At 36.2% G+C, this 18,590-nt stretch overlaps 1 protein-coding gene across 3 annotated transcripts in view; it reads right to left on the bottom strand.

The window, feature by feature from the left end:
• Positions 1 to 18,590, bottom strand: part of BMPR1B (bone morphogenetic protein receptor type 1B) — a 417,039-nt gene that overhangs the window by 315,505 nt on the left and 82,944 nt on the right. The window lies entirely within an intron of this gene.

Raw genomic sequence — 18,590 nt, 5'->3', positions numbered from 1 at the left:
TAAATTAATCCAGGATAGACTGCATTAATTGATGGAATAAAAGTTATTTCATATCAAGGACAAAAACCATGTTCTAATACTAAGAGGGAATACTTCTCCAAAACTAAATTCTATTATCATTGAGTTCTATCCTTTTAATCTAAGATAGCTCATGACTTCATTAATCTACCGCAAAATTTAAATCAGAACTATAGTTTTAAACATACACATTTAAACATTTGCAACTTACGAAATTGAGGTTAACTGTATTTTACACAAACGGTTACAAGTTATAAATCGTTCAACATGTTCTTATCAGATTTTCATGGAAACCAATGAACTGGTTTGATAAAAAGTCAATTTCAACTTCTCTTAACAAAATTATTTAAATTTGGAGATCTAGCATATTCCTCCAGGAGGATGTTAACTTTCATGGACTGGCTGATGAACTTACTTACTCTACTGATTGTACCAATGGGGCTTACATGATGCTCATTAATCCTAAGAGGATCTTCCCTTCACCAGAAGGAAGACAGTTATAGCATCTGCTAATTGAAACACAAGTCTGTGAATTTCCATGGGAAAGAGAAGTGCCTATTTATTTATTCTAAACATTTAATGAGCACCTTCTAAAAATAGTAAACACTTAAAGAGCACATGCCAGTTAATGTACCTGCCACATCCAGGCAAGTAAGGCTATTTACTGCCCTCATGGAAAACAGAAGATAGAAGAAATGCAAGTGCATCCCAAGAAGGAAGGGGAAACCCGCGAACAGGAAAAGATTCAAGATATAAAAGCAATCTGGGATATCTGTTTGGAGTGGGTCCCAGAGAAAACAGAGAATAGGGGCCCAGACCACAGGTGATGGGATCAGCCTTGGACAGGAGAGGTGCAATATTGCCTCTGAGGCAAGGGTGATTGGCCTGAAGTCCAGACTTCCAAAAGGTTCACACCCAGAATGCAGGATAGAATTTGAATGGGAGAAAATATTTCATCTCTGTTTTTATGAACCTTTAGCTCAAATTTAGAATTTCCTTTAATTATGAAAGTAGGCAACCAATCACAGCACGAATACCTGTGACCTAGTCACCGGTGGAAATCACAAACGTTTTTATATTATATTTCAGTTGCTACAGATATCTCGGAGTATTGTTTACTCACTGACTACTCTGAAATTAAGGTAGTCATATGACCTGCCACTAGAGCTTGTCGTTGAATGCACAATAAAGACTGACGTATTATTATATCACAAGTGTTTTCTATATTTTGAAAATTTTATGTTGTTAATTGGTTTCCTCTGAAATACTATCAATTTTTTCATTTAAAAATTATTTGGGGAGGGGGTTCTATACGCTTCCCTACTTTGCCAAAAGGATCCATGTCACAAAAAAGGAAGAACAACTGCTCTGAAGCATGAGGGAAAGGATTTTTTTAATTTAAGGCAGGAAGGATTATGTTGGAATCTCCATCCACTGTCCCAACCCTTTAGTCAAAGTCTGCTGCACACAGGAGCCCTTGTGTTCAGGGTGCAGAGAGGGACTGAAGTGACGGCAACAACAAAAACTCAAAGGAAGAGAAAGAGGCAAGTCAGGGGACGATCCTCTATGTGCTATTTGGTTTTGACTGAAGAGTTAGAACAAATGGAGAGAATACAATATATCCAAGGACAGGCAGCAGCTGTTATAAAACTCCACTGACCACTAGCCTTTCACTTTGTTTCTGAGGCTGCTTTTCTCTCTACAACCCTTCCTTACTTCTTTTTCCCACACCCTTCAGTCCTCTGTCTAAGGCAGCCCACAGAAAGTAAAAAAACAAAAAATAATAAAATTTTAAAACACACGCTATAAAAGGCTCTTACTTTATCATGCCTCACCACACCTAATTACCAGCCTGCATCTCTGCCCATACACTCCATCCTTCCTAACTGAATAAACAGTCTGTGTGCCTATCCAAGACCACCTACTTCCCCTTGCCCCCCACCCCAGGGTCCCTTTTTGGCACTAGATTCCATCTCCCCTGGCTAACTGAAGGGCAGCACCACAGCAGTCCACACACACCCCCACCCCCGTGTCCCAAATGAATCTTTCCTGTGCTGAATTTACTTACATTAAAAAAACTACAATCTGTCATACATAGTGAAGTAAGTCAGAAAGAGAAGGACAAATATTGTATGCTAACTCACATATACAGAATCTCAAAATGGTACTGATGAACTCAGTGACAAGAATAAGGATGCAGATACAGAGAATGGACTGGAGAACTTGAGGTATGGGAGGGGGCGGGGGGTGAAGGGGAAACTGAGACGAAGCGAGAGAGTAGCACAGACACATATATACTACCAACTGTAAAATAGTCAGTGGGAAGTTGTTGTATAACAAAGGGAGTCCAACTCGAGGATGGAAGATGCCTTAGAGGACAGGGGCAGGGAGGGTGGGGGGGACTCGAGGGGGGGGAGTCAAGGAAGGGAGGGAATATGGGGATATGTGTATAAAAACAGATGATTGAACCTGGTGTACCCCCCCAAAAAAATTAAAAAAAAGAAAAAAAGAAAAAAAACCAAAACAAAAAACAAAAAAAATGCACCTTGACCTAATTTCCTTTCCAAATACCACTCATCTCTCAGCTCCTTTCTTCCTCAAGAGAACTGTCTATACTTGCTGCCTGCAATTCCCTCCTTCTACTCTTGCCCTCTCTTGAAACCAACCCAGTCAAGCTTTCCCTCAGCACCACAGGCTGCTTTTGTCAAGGTCACCAGTTGACCCTCCCTGTTGCTGAACTTTAAACAGGATTTAACTAAGATTATCAATTCCTTGTCCTTGAAATACTTTCACCACGTGGATACACACAAGTCCTGACTGCCCTTGAACCTCACTCATTTTCCTTTGCTGGTTACTCAGCTCCCCAACTTTCAAACCTCAGAGTTCTCTAGGATCACTCTCTGAATTTCTTTTCTACCTACGCTCACTCTCTAAACAGTCTCATCCAGTCTAGTGGCTTTAGGCAAAACCTATATGCAAATGAAACCCAAATTTATATCTCCAGCCATGTTCCTCCCTGAAATCCAGCCTCACATATCCATTTTTTTTTAGAACTTTTATTGAGATATAATTGACATGCAATAAACTGCATATATTTAAAGTGTACAATTTGATTTTCTTGCCTTATTAGTAATGCATACATGGCATCACATACCCATTTTAACTGACATCTCAACATGCCTCAAAGTAAACCCCTGATTTAACCCACACCTTCACTTCTCAGCCTCCCTTTGGCCCCATAAATGGAAACTTCATCCTTTGATCTGGAAAAGTCCTTGCACTCATTCCTGACAGCTCCCTCTTATTTATCTCCCACATGCAATTCAAATCCTTTTGGTTCTTCCTATGAAACACATTCTGTGTTTTACTTCTTCTCATCAGCTCCACCGCTGCCACCCTGGCTCACCTGTGACGGCTGCAGGAAATTTCAGCAGGTGGCTCAACTGCCGTCCTTGGTCCTGACATTACTTCCATGCAGCAGCCAGAACGATCTTTTTAAAGCCCATGACAACTCATGCTACTCATTTGATTAAAACATTCCAACAACTTTCCATATCACTAAAAATACAAGCCAAGGTCCTTAAGACTGCCTACAAGTCTGAACATGATCTCGTTGCCTCCTTCTTTTCTGATGCCCTCTTAGTCCTCTCCCCTTGGACCATTCCACTCCAGGCGTGCTGGCCTCCTTGCTGGTCTTCAAGCACGTCAGTCACATTGCTGCCTAGTTACCTGTACAGGTTCTTCACTCTGCCAGGACCATCTCCCCGCAACATAAAATGAATGAAATGTACCTCATTCCTAATATATGAAAATTGCTGCAGTGATTAATTCTTTAAAATAACTTTTTTCATTTTTTTTATGCTTCTGTTGTGAAAAATGTCCCTGTTGAGTACTTTGGGGGTTACAGAGAACTGTTATATATAGGAGTTCAATGAATTTTAATTTCCCTCCCAAAATGGCTTTCACAGACTCAATGAAAGAACATAACAAACTTAGCTTCACCTTTCCTTGAATTCTTAACTGAATCCTAAGATTATGACAGATAGGCCAGAATGGCACTTATTTACCAATGCTTCAACTAGATTAAACTGGATAATTTTTACGTTACTTCCACTGCAATTTGTAAGACACTTTTTACCTCTATTAATTCAAAATAACTACACTAACTTAGTATTTCTTCCTAAAGGTTTACATGCAAATGGACTCGTTCCCAATGTTTTCACTTACTCCTAGACAGAATTTTAATCAAAAATTGATTTCTGTAAAGTTTAAATACAGGATATGAATATGAGGTAGAAACTTTAGGTTGTGATTGAAACAAATGAGAGTCTCTGTAAGTTTTGAAAACAGTCTTTCTTAGAAAAATAATTTCCTGGTTATTGTCAGTCTCACCTTTTCTAACCTAACAATTTATTTTGAACTGCCTTAAAACTCAACCATTTCAAGATACTGAAGTTATTAATACAAATTCTCTCATATAACACTCCACCCAATTATTCACTCTTTAAATCCTCTAAGAAATGTCATCTGTGATAATATTTTATAAAATTCTCAGTATCTGTGATGATTTTCTTTTTCTCCTCCTTCAGCGTTACATTCTGTTTTGCTCTCTTAGTTGGTGAAAGCAAGAAGTCTTGCAAAAAGCTAAACCAGAAGAATCAGCAAAATTACTAATCTAATTCTTCTCCCTCCTTCCTCTCTGGGTTTTCCCTGAGGAAGGGCACAGGTAAAAATATACTGCTTCTAGGTTCTGGCCCGCTATTATCCTCTCAGCCACATTCATTAATCTTATCAATTTGCATGCCTTATTAGTAAAAAACATGACTCATTGAGAATTATCCAGCGATCAATATGAAATTGATTTGGAATCCAGAACCATTACTTTTTTCTTTTTTTTTTTTTTTTCAGCACGTCTTTCGTCCCTAGAGCAAAATCCTGCCCAAAATCAAATTAGACTGCCTATGTCTGGCAGTGCGCATGGAATCCAGGGCGAGGCAGAGAGGACTGCAGCGGGGGGGAGGAGGGGAACCTGGCCAGTTCCACAGTCCTCTGAGGCAAGTTCGTCCACACAGTGCACCCCATCCCTCCCGCCCAAAGACAGGGTCAGGTGGGGAACTAACTTGGATCCTCCCACACTTTCCCCAGATACTGTAATCCTGAGCAGACAAAGTGACCAGAGATGAGTCATCCACTTGAAGGACACCTAAACACCGGTCAACAAGCAACTGGCTCCAATCCTAAACCCCAGTTCTTCAAATCTTCCTTTGAGCCACTCTGAATTATCCTCCCAATAAATCTAACACTGCTTTCTGTCTCCTGTAACTATAGCAGAGGGGCTGGGGGTAGGATGGAGGGAAGAGGCAAGAAACAGCAAGCCACACTGGAAGACAACTGAAAATAAACAGGTATTTTTACATTTAATATTCCTTCAAAGTTACAGCCCCAGCTTATACTTCACCTTTCCAACAAGACTGTAAGTGCATTGTGGAACTGACAGAAGCATGAGCTGAGTATCCAAAATAAAGGTAGAAGTGGACTGCATCTCAATGAGGCTGAGAGGGAAAATGATTTAAGGCTTTTCACCCAGTCGTTGCTTCCCAAATGGAATTCACTCACTACACTTCTTTTGAAGAGCAGTCGATGCTTCCAAAAACATTATGTAAAAGTTTCTAATTTAATGTCATTGAATGGATAAACACATAAAATAACAAACAAAAGATAAATCTTAAAACTCAACGTTCTGATTAGTTTAAATAAACCTCCCTAAAAATCCAGTATATTATGACCAACATAACAACAAGGATAAAAGAACCCAAGTTCCATGATGTTATCGGTGAAGAATGGCACCATTACCATTCATTTGAAGTTGGACACCTGAAAGGAACCTGGACAGAAGAAACACATCAAAGACCCAGTGGAGCATGACTTCAAAAGGTACAGCACAGATGTGAGCTTCTGGGAAACAGCCTGCTCTGATGCCAGAGCTCAAACACAGGGTTTCAAACTAGAAAAGTCTATGAACAGTATCACCACAAATTGTTTTCATAACGAACTTCCAGAGATTTACCTGGCAAAGGTTTCCTTTTTATTAACAGAATAACTAGGAATCAACACAGTGTGTAGTTAAGATCATGGACTCCAGAGTCAAGCTGCCTGGGTTCTCCAACTTATTTACTAGCTATGTAAATAATGTTGGGCAAGTTATTTAATCATGCTGGAACTTGATTTTCTCAGGATTGATGTAAGTATTAGATGTGATTATATTTTAAACATTAAAACAGTGGCTGGCACACAGTAAGTCCTACTTCTGCTTGAAAATAATTAGAAGTTTTTCTCTACTCTCTAAGTCTCATACAAGATCTGGGTATCATAGAAAATGGTAACTGTTTCCTAAAGACAGACAGACGTAAGAGTGTGTCCGTGTGTGTAAAATGAAAATATCGTTAAATTTAAAAGGTACTGAACAGTACTGTGAGGCATTTTTATTAACAAAGATAAATCGATTTTTTTTTCCTTTAGTAATTTTTCATCCTGTAATTATCTCAGAGTAAACCTGGGGTTGAGAGTTCAAGTCTAGTTTTTAAAATGTCCTGCAGCACAGTTACAGCTACTAAACACATTCTCAGACTAAGTTTAATGACCCAGGGTACAAAGAATGTTCTTTAAAAAGTATCCTCAGATATTTTCACCATGGTTATTAATGCCCAAGAAGTGGTTAATCCCAGTGGCTATATGTAGTTGTAAATAAAAGGGAATTGGGAAAACAATTCCAATTTTTAAAGTATTCCCTTAAAATGGGCAATACTTTAAAAAATCATGGCTTAAAGTATATCCAGGATATAGTATTTAATAAGCCTTTCAGTGTTCTCTTTGTTTTATAAATCCAATATGTGTTTGTATTACAGAGTCCATTATGTTAAGAATATACAAGACTTGTGTACAAATACCTACTGGTAAACCAAGGGATGTCTGAAGCATAGGTTAAATGACAGCTTTCGATCATTCATTTTCCTCAAAGATTTTGAAAGACTTTTGATAAATACAAAAGTGTATTACAGAATCTAATGTAAAATTATAATACTTAATTTAAAAAAGGATACAATGAAATAAAAGTTTGTGCTTCAGGCTACTTGTCCAAGAGCCCCAGGACATGTGTTCACCCTCCCTTCCCATTGGTACTATGGAGACCTGGTTGTATCATCAGTTTGTTTTCCCACTTCCCAATAAGGCCCAGTTTCCATCCGGGATATGTAATCCCAGGGAACCTAACTCCATTCCCAGCCACAGGGATGGAGTTCGCAATCCAGCCGGAGTCTAAGAGTATCAATATTCTCATAAGAATTTTAGAGGTGAATGTGCTTGGCTCTTACATATGAACAGTATGACATCAATATGTGAGGTAATGAGGACATCCTGCCTGGGGACTGCACAAACTTATAAAGCAGGGCAGAGCCCAGAGTGTCTCAGGAAACAGAGCTGGATCCCAATAATACCCTGAGCCTCTGGATCAAACTTTGCCTGAAGTCTGATATCCCTGAACTCTGATTTTGTCAGCATGCACATTTCTTTCATTGTTTATGAGAGTTTGAGATGCACTTTCTGTATGACTGTGTTATCCACTGACATCTTCTATCACTCAAAGTCAGTGTCTCTTTCTCTCCCTACATTCTATTCTTCCTCCCTTCCCCATGTGCTTGACATCAAGAATTCCTATCAATCTGTGTCCATTCCTTCCTTTACAAATTAGCTTAAAACTTTCAATATCTTCTCTGTGGCAGAGTGATTCCTGAATCACCCTACGAAAATTTGGGTAAAGTTGTGCTGGTTTCTTTCGTGACATTTCTTGCCATCTATTTTCTATGGCTTCAGAATCCTAGGCCATTTTTCCAGTGAGAAGAATTAATGTTATTATAAGGGGGAAAATGAACACAGAAAATACAGTTCTTCAGTTATGAACAATCTGGATTTTCTTAAATTTTCATTTTTCTTCCCGAAAGGCTGTACCTGAGAATACATTTTTAATTTTTCCTAGACTTTCAAAACCGCCAAAGAGACAAATCTTTATCTTCCCTTCTCCTCCTAGTTTCAGAGGAAAAGTTCTTTCTACCAATCAAGACCAATATCTCCAAATAGACTTCCCCAATCAGTCTCATAATTTGAATTATTTCATTCTTCCTATCCTTCCTTACAGCTTAATGTATGTTTAAGTCTCTTCTTTCACAAATTAAAAGAAAAAAAAAAAAGAATTCCACACCATATACCCCGACTCTCGTCCAATTTCTCTACTTGGATAAAATAAATAAACTTTACCTGTTTCTTCTTCACTTTTGTAACGTGTTACTAAAATTTTAAGTTACACATATGGTTCTTATATATTCTGTTGTACAGCACTGTCCCAGATGCAACCAGTTTCTACACTTAACTGTGTCTTCTCTTCCCTTTGGACACTCCATACCCTGCTGTTCAGTCCTTCAGAGAGGACTGCATATGTAACTCCCTATTTGTGTAATGCTGCTTCCTCCTCTTTCAAGATGTGGTTCAGGTGCCAGCTCATCCACAAAAGCCTTTTCCCACCTGCCTTCCTTTCCTTCCCTGTGGCACTGTCTTCCTCCTCTGTGACCCACAGCATAATTCACTGATTTCTATCCAGATTCATGAAATTTGACTGCAGATAAGCCCTTAAATTATGCAGTTTTTAAGGCAGTAATTTTCCTTAATTGCAAGCATGTTAAATAGCAGTATCTTCTTTTAAATGAGTTTTTGTACTTGACAGGAAGAAAAAAAAAAACTATTCACAAAAGGTCTTGCTCAATAACAGGCTTATCCAGAAAAGAGGAATCTAGATCTAAGGTATTTAGATATCCTCTGGCCTTTTGTCCATCTTTCTGAAGTTGGGCGTCCCATAAAAACATGACTCCACATCTATGTGTTATGTGCGTTAGGGTTCTGGGATGCCAACAATATTCCTAATAATCTAACATTTATACCACACCTAAAATACAAGCATAGTAAATAAGTATTCTCATTTTTTCAGACAAAAAAGATAAATCAAAATACAGTGCTATTTATAAATATCACCTTTCAGAGATCAGTTTCTGTCATGCCTAAAACTCTTCTCATCAAATATAAAAATCTGAGTATAAAAATGCTTGTCTAACCACAAGAACAATTAATTCTCAGTTTTACTATGAACTGTACAGTAAATCAGTCTCTGTATTTCTATTTGAAAAAAAATAATTAAAATATACGCTTGCTAATTATCAGTTACCCATATCAGTAAGAAAAAATCTTGTGAATTAGAATTATTTTTAATTCAGGAAAAGTACATTTTGTTCTTTAAGAAAAACAGGCAGGACAGTATAAGAGTTAAGAGTGTGGACTTTGGGGTCAGACTACCTCAGTGCAATTAAACTGTGAGACTGTGGGCAAGTTACTTAACTTCTTACAGTTTTTTGGCTTTTTTAAAATTAAGAATTAAATAAGTTTATGAGGACAAATTAAAGGGTTTTAAAGAGTCACAGAGTAAATGGCCAAAAAAAAAAAAAAAGTTGCCTATGTTCCTGGATCAAAATAAATCATAAATCAAGTCAAAAATACAAATTGAGCAAATATTTCCATCACAAAGACCTATTTTTTCCCTAATATATAAAAGCTCCTTAAAAATAAGCAAAAATAAAGACCAACAATGTATGAAAAATAATCAGTATTAAAAGATTTTACAAAAGTTCAAACATAAGTGGTTTTAAGCATATGAAAAGATGCTGAACATCTCTCATAAGAAAAATGCAAAGTAAAACCAAAGAGAGAGTATTTTTTACCTAAGCTTTGCCAAAACTTAAGAGTTTGATAAAATATTCACTGGTAGCAAAAACTCTCACATGTGGGTGGGCATGGAAATGGGTATAAACTATGCGGTATACAACTCTCTATGAACTAGAAAATGTTCCTACAGTTACATGCATACATGTACATAAATAAATGACTGGAAAAACCAAATACATGATATTATATCCATACACTACATTTAAAATAATTGTATGTGGCATTTAAAGGAATGACGTAGCTTTATATATATTAATATGGAATGACTGACAGCATACATTAAGCGAAAGCAAGATACAGAACAGTATGTATAGATACTCTGTACTTAAAAGCAAGAGATATACATATATATATTTTATATATGCTATATACACTATTCTGTATCATGTACACATGTATACATACACGTACACACACAATCTCTGGAACGGTAACAATCATCACAGTAATTGTCTCTGGGGAGGACTTCTGAGTGGATAGAGTAGTAGGAGGAAGCTTACTTTTGTAGCTTTTGAATTCTGTACCATGCATCTAAAAAAACCTATTCACCCAGTAAATTAAATCATTTATTTTTCAGAAACAGTTTCTAAGCACTTCTTACTCTGTTGTACCAAGGCCTTAACAAAGCATGGATCTGTGCTGAAGGAACACAATGTGAGTTATTATTAAAACAATGCCCTTTCATTTTTCCAGCAGTTATCTCCTTTTAAGTGGTTCACTAGGAAAGACTTCTAAAGTAAGATTAGAATATATACCAAGAAACATTACTAAAATCCACTTCATTTGCAGTTATGTTCATTACCCAATTAACTACCATCAATAGGAAACATAATGGCTTTCAAGTGGCTTGTAATCTCACATTTGAATAAAAATTAGCATGATCTTAAGGGATAGAATCTTTAAATAGGAGAGTTTTACAAAACTTATACTTAATACATATTCTGAATATAAACTGGCATCTAAAAATGTATAATTGCATCGTTCTGGCTATATTTGCTTATCACCAAAGAGACTGGCACTATGACAATATAAAATATTTTGCCAACCATATAATTTACTGCAATTCTGGAAACTGGTTAACCTTACTAGAAGAATATTCCATTTTTAAAAGGTATTTCTTCAATAAAACAACTTCAGTGTTAGCATGCACAGGGAATGACTTTGTAGCTGAAGTTCCTGTGTGAACACAGCTGCCAAAGAAAGTCAACAAATTATGTCTTCTATTCAAACACTGCTGTAAAGATAACCCTTGCTGTTCTACAGAAAATTAAAACAGCTACAGAAAACTCTTTATGATTGTCGACATAACCAAAGATGACTCAGACAAACTAAAAATCTGTATGTCTTCCCAAATGGGCCTAGAAACTGCACAAGAAAATGGTTGTCAAATGGATAGGCCTCATCCAGGTGAGGAGAAGGACCATTACCTACCTTTGAAGGATATTTTCAAAGAAAAAAGAAAACTGCATAGATTCCTGAGATTTTCATGTCAGCCTCTTTCTTAAGAACTGCTGGATTCAATCAGTGAGGGAAAAATTAGTCCCTTTTATTATCAAACTATCTGAAGCAGGCACTGCCACTTCCCTTTCAGAGTAAGGCATGGATGAGCAGCTAACTGATGTGTTTTGGTGATGCTGAACTTTCTGTACTAAACAATCAGTGATCCAGAAAGTAGAAAACACTCCCATTCTGGTGAACCATTTTATTGGTTCTGGTTCATAAGGCTCTAAACTACAGAATTTCATTTCCTACGCCAAACCTTAATCTCCCAGTCAAACAGGAGTTTAATGTCTTTGAACAGGTTTAATTTTGATCAGTTTTTCACTGCCTATGTCTAAGTTGTAAAAGGCTTCAGAAAGTCTCTCAACTTTTCAAACCAAAGAGGAGACAGAGATGGAAAAAGGATGTTTTTCAAGTGTGCAAAGTTGGAGGAAGGTGAGAAAAAGAAAAGGGAAACACCTAAGAGTAGAAAAAATAGTAGGACAAGAAAAAAAAAAAAAAAAAGGCTAGGAGAAAGGAAGATATGCAGATAATGAATTCAATCTAATGGAACTAGTCTGTCCAGAAAACAAATCTGTACTTTAAGCTCATGGTGGAGCCTTCCCGTCCAACTTATTCCCATTCTCAATGACTTCCTGCAGGCAATTGCCTCAGGGTGATCACGTGCAGATGCATACCAGCGACACAACTGTGCCTCCTGCAGCCCCACAGCAGCCTGAGAAAACTGTCAAAATTGGTGATAGTTAAAGCCTCAGGTATACTGGAAAGCGAATGACAATGTTCATACTATTATTAGCATGTTTTAAGCACAATACTTCTACTTTGTTTCACACAATTTGCAAAAATCAGAAAGATTTTTTTCCATTTAATTAACAAAACCACACGCTCTACTCTGTACTGGTAGTTCTCAAACACACCTGCGTACGGTGAATCACTGATCTTCTCAAGTATCAAGAATAAGGAAAAACGCCTCATCTCATGTATCAGAATTATCTCCTACCTGTTTGTAGTATCCAAGTGCATCTGGGGCAACTCATTCATGCATAATTTACTCACTCCCTCACACACATGCACATTCAAATATTTATTTTGTGTCCACTATGTGCCAAGAACAGTTCTGGGTCCATAATATGCTATGCAGTAAAAAGACAACAAATAACCTAATTGTATCATTATAAACTGTTAAAATTCTACATAAACACAGCTAGGAACAGTGCAGAATCTCCTTTGGGGGTATGGAGGGCTGGTGGGGGAATATCAGGAAAGGTTAGGCTAAGAACATATTTGTTGAGCTCAAATCTTAAGCATGAGGGAAAAAAAATCAGTTGACCAAGTAAAGATGAGGAAAAGAGCATTTCAGGAAAGACAATAACAAACAGCTACAAAGTCCCCCAATGATGGAAAGTAGCCTGGATGTGTAGGGCAGGAAAAAGGTGTAGAGAAGGGATAATGAGCAGATGATGGCGCTGTTTCATGGGCGTTGTTAAGGACAGTATCTTCTTTACCCTAATAATGACAGATTATGAAAGGCTGAATGAAACATGATAATTACTAACATTTATTGATCACTGATGTGCCAGGATCTAGTGTAAGCACTATACTAACTTTTTAAGTTCTCATTACAACTCTATGTTTTAAGGATGAGGAAGCTCTAGTGCACAGAACAGTTAAATCATGTGCTCAAGGTAAATGCAGAGTGGGGATCTGACCTATGCAGTATGACTTTTATACTCCCTTTCTACATGAGACTGACCTGACCAAACAAGTCATCAGCTGCTCTAATGTACAAATAAATCTTCCTCTATCAACTCTTAGGGATGCTAGTTATCTGGAGCAATAATAGTGTCTGGAGTAGATAATCATTTACCTCCAATAGTAAATCCAAAAAAAAGATACATACTAAAATTAGCAACCTCATTAACAGCCACCTCTACTATTTCAGACATTATGGCAGTATCTAGAGGTAAATTTTCCAAAAGGAAACCACAGTAACAACAAACGGTACCTGGAAGAGTTTTTAAAAAGGGAGGGATGAGGAATCTAAACTTATAAAGTACACAGAATAAAATCCTATCTATAGTGCTGATATAATTAACAGCTAATTAAAAACTAGTCACTCAAAAAATATTAAACACTGGAATTTTAAAATTAACATGAGCTTTGCTGACACAGTATGAATAGCTTACTCATTTAAAGAGATAAAATTATATTCATAAAAACAAAATACACTGAAGCACATAAAAGTGACCATTTACATGGGTAGAATTCTATAATCACACATGCTGTTTACGCATTAACATTCCTGAAGAAGATTTTAAGTCATATATACTTTTAATATTATTTCCCCTAAATATGGGGATTTTTCCCTTTTGAAGGTATCCAAAAAAGATTATTACATTATTTATTACTTAGTTATTTAATGTAAATATTTTCTTATGATAGCCTAAATATATTACTTATCAGAACAAGCTTGGAAAACTCCATCAAATATGTGTTTTAAGTTTCATTTCCAAATTTTTAAATCCAAGATGATATGATCTTCATTTTTTTCTACAACAATCTACAAAAGACTGATGTATTGAATTTTATCCTACATGATCCACTGCCCACTAATCAGAGATGCTCCCAAATTAGTTTTTCCTTTCCAAATCAGACATGAGTTAGAATATCCCTGCACTATTTTTCAAGTTATCACTGTGCAATTTAATAAACTGCTTCTATCATATCACAACATTACATTTACCAATTTCTCTGAGAAATCTTCCATAACGTTGAAGGTCTAGATTATGTGTCCTTCCTTTTCACCTGGCACCTTGGACTTCTTTACAAGAGAGAGCACTTCACTCCTTAGGCAATGTTTGTTTCCTTGCCTCTACCTTCCCATAACTACAAGCTCTGTGATGATCAGCACTGTATTTATCAACGTATGTCCAAGATTTAGCACAGTACCTACCAAGCCCCTACTAAGCAGCTAACAAGTAACTGTTGAAAGAACTTCCTAAGAGCAGTATCATAAGAAAATTGTAACCTGTTGGAATAGATTGAGTCAGGAAGCTTTAAAAAAAAAAAAAAGAGGATAAAAGCACACCAGTTTACAAGTTAAATCCCAAGGAATTTTACTCTGTAATCCAAGATGTGCAAGTATGCATTTCTTCAATTTACAAAAGTATAAATCTGAAGTACCCAGGGTGTGGTATTATAAAGTCAGATTTATAATCTAAAGCTAATCCAACTCCACTTTCACTAAATCCTGAATCATAAACTTTCAACACCTTTTTCATTCTACCACACCTATTCTAGAATGCATTTTTTTTCCTTTGATGAAAAAAAACTACATGAAAACTTGAGACCTAAATATTACTACTCAGAATAGAATGATGGTTTTCTTTCAGAAGCATACATATTTTAAATTCATTAGATCTTTATTTTCCAAACTATGTTCCTGGAACCCAGGGCAATGGTTCTCACATACATCAGAATCACCTGGAGGGCTTGTTGAAACAGACAGCTGGGCTCCACCTTCAGCAATTCCACCTCCTGATTCTGATTCAGGAGGTTTAGTGTGGGGCCCAGGTGATGGTGATGCTGCTGGTCCTGGGACCACACTTCGAGGACGAATGCTATGTTGTTAACAGATGAAAGGAAAATATCCATTCTCAAATACTGTTGGAAAATGCTATGAATGTTGTATACCCTCTTAAAATTTCACTATACACGTCAGCATATTAAAAGCTCTGAAAAGTTCTGCAGTAAATTAAGTTTTAATTGTTCAAACAAAATTATTTATCCCTAGAGTCAAAGAGTAATCATTAACATCTTACCCCGATCTGTAGAATACACTTTGCAGACGCTCAACATCGCTAATTATTAGAGAAATGCAAATCAAAACTGCAACAAAGTACCACTTCACACCAGTCAGAATGGCCATCATTAAGAAGTCTACAATACACTGTTGGTGGAAATGTAAGTTAATACAGCCACTATGGAGAACACTATTGAGGGTCCTTAAACTAAAAATAGAGCTGCCATATGATCCTGCAATCCCACTCCTGAGCATGTATCTTAACAAAAATATAATTCAAAAAGATACATGCATCCCTATGGTCATAGCAGCACTATTTACAATAGCCAAGATATGGAAAAACCTAAATGTCCATCAAAAGGTGAATGGATAAAGAAGATGTGGTACATATACACAACGGAATATTACTCAGCCATTAAAAGGGATGAAATAACGCCATGTGAAGCAACGTGGATACAACTAGAGATTATCATACTAAGTGAAGTCAGTCAGAAGGAGAAAGACAGATACCATATGAAATCACTTAAATATGGAAACTAAAATATGACACAAATGAACTTTTATGAAACAGATTCACAGACATAGAGAACAGACTGTGGTTGCTGGGGCCGGGGGCTGGGGTGGGGGGGACTAGTGGGGAGATGGGAGAGGGATGGAGTGGGAATTTGGGTTTAGCAGATGCAAACTATTATATACAGAATGGATGAACAACAAAGTCTTATTGTATAGCACAGGGAACTATATCCAATATTCTATGATAAACCAAAATGGAAAAGAATATAAAAAAGAATGTATATATGTGTAACTGAATCACTTTGCTGTACAGTAGAAATTAACACAACTGTAAATCAACTATATTTCAATGAAAGTTAAAAATAAAAATTTTTAAATAAGCATACACTTTGGAAAAATCCACATTTGACTCTTTGGAACTACTTCCTTAAATGTATCTTAGCAGAACATAACTCTGTCTTTGGAAATAATCCAACTTCTTACCATGTATGATTCCTGTACAAATAAAATATCACCTCATCCAATCATATATGCCATGTCTTGAAGTGCTAACTTTGGTAGCTCTTAGTGTGAGGTAAAAATCAAAATCTCACAATGCTTCAATCATTAAAGCAATTCAAAGTTATTCATAATTTAACATCATTTTGAATCTGAATTACTGAAAGCCACAAATCCACCTTGTGTGTTCACATTTACAAATAAAACATTTAAGCAATGTTATAAAAGACCTTAAATATGTTCAGATCAAAATGTTTTCTCATATATGATCTTACCTGGTGTTTACAAACACCCTGCATGAAGCTGATGTGGCAGGCATTTCTGTGTTACCATGAGTTAGTTCACTGAGAAAAGAAGGAGTAAGTGAGTCACCAATTCATGGAAATAAGTGATGACATGTTTTTTGACTCACCTTCCAGTCATCTCTCCATTATACTGTACTGTCTCAGTGGTAACTTGTATACTCATCCTGTTCATTTTATCTAAGAACATTTTTTCCTTTTAATCACAAAAATCACATATGAAAATCCGTATTTAAAATCTTTCATATTACAGTACAGACAGATACATTTGAATCTAAGCAGCTAAGCACTGCTGGCTGCCATAAGAATAGCAAAAATGAATTACTAGGGGAATAGAAAGAAAAAAGCTGATTCTGAATGAAGGCATCAGTTAACAGTTAATAGGATTTAAAGAATGTGAGCTCCATGAGGAAAAGATTTTTTGTTGGCTAACCCAGTGTAGGTATTCCTCATGTATTTGTTGAATTTGTGACTGAATGACTGAGAGGCAGTAATCTGAAAGCAGCACAGGAACATAAATAATATGTTTAAGAGAGTTTTGTTCTTTATATAAACATTGCTTTAAAAGGACTATTTATATTTCCAAAGGTCTATAAGAACCTCAGATAACACAATCATACTGGCTAATGTCAAGGACAGAGGATCTACCACTAAAAGCTCCTACCCTACAAAAGGAGGTGCTTTAGCTGCTCAAGTCTCAAACAACTCAACCAGAGAAACAAAGCAGGGGATTCAGAATGGGGTACAGGGAACACCTATCAAATAGAATGCCATTTCAGGAACAGTGTTCACTTAAGAAGCCAAATTATATATCCTATAAAGAAAAATTATTGCCTTAAAAAAAAAGGCACAGTTTTTTTTTTTTAAGAATTCAGTATTTTTGGCTTATTTTTATAATTATATCAATTTTGAAAGTAGTAACGTGCTGCATTTTTAACCATATAAATTATATTCACTAAAGAATTTACATCTGTTTGGCAAGTCATATCAAAGTTATTGTATTTTAACTCCTACATTTTATGGGCAAAATAGTTTCTCTTGGAAATGTAAAATTTTTTCACCAAAATCTCTAATACCAATATAAAACTATTCATTTCACTTTCAACAATATTTAAGTATATATTTACCTTTCCTTGTGGGTAGGCAGAATAAAATCTTTCCTAAATTACTAATAACAGAGACTCTGACAGGAGGCAGGGTAGCAATTATGCATCTGTTTCCATTTTTATTATTGTGCAGAATTTTCCAGATGTTCCTCCTTCATTGGTATTCCCCAAAGAACAATTTACAAGGTTCCCTTTATAAACACCTTACTAATGTTAACATTAATTGAATAGATAGAAAAAAAAAACTTCTTAGTAGCAATCTCAATGATTCCATATTTTTTATACTACAAGAAAATCCAAAATCCACAAGAACAACTTCCCCTATGAAAATGAGTTAAATAAATGATAGTGAGGACACAGCACAAAAGCACAGTGGAAAAGAGAACAAAGTGAGCAGGAAGTAAATCTGGAAGCAGTCTGGCCCCTCGTGAGCTTTTATCCACATTAAAAGAAGACCCCAGTGTTGCAGGTGTGCAAATGACCGCACTTGACAAGAGGGTTAACATCTGCAATATCCCTTCAACCCTTATTTAACCTTAACATTCTTCACAAGCTATAAACCACCAGCAATAGACTGCAGCCAGAAGTCTCAAGTGAGATTTCTAGCAGTGTTTCCTTTATGTTTCATAATGTATCTTCAAAAATCTAAGTTCTACAGGTCATACCATTTTGTCAATTCATTTATCTCTTTACTGGCTATTATCAAAGAAAACACAATTTCATATCCTTCTCATGAAGTTCAAAAGTTTAAAAACATTTTCCACAAATAAAGTTTTAGATCCTTTTCCAGTAACCAATGACATAGGCAGGAAAAAAAAACAGCATCCTTAACTGCAAAAGCATGAAATTAAAAAGGAAATGTTATCATGTGCCTGACTTCGAGGTTTAGAAAACCAGGGGAAAAATGCCCTTTGTTAGTAATATTTAATTCTTTATAAATGTAATGTATATTTATGAGATTTGATTTGATTTTCTCATAAAACTCTCCATTACTGTGCAATGAAATCTATTTTATTTCCGTATTCCACA

This window comes from Hippopotamus amphibius, chromosome 3 (assembly GCF_030028045.1).
Source record: "Hippopotamus amphibius kiboko isolate mHipAmp2 chromosome 3, mHipAmp2.hap2, whole genome shotgun sequence".
Classification (NCBI taxonomy): Eukaryota; Metazoa; Chordata; class Mammalia; order Artiodactyla; family Hippopotamidae; genus Hippopotamus; species Hippopotamus amphibius.
Note: the sequence above shows the minus strand (reverse complement) of the source record. Positions and strands in the feature narration are given on the sequence as shown.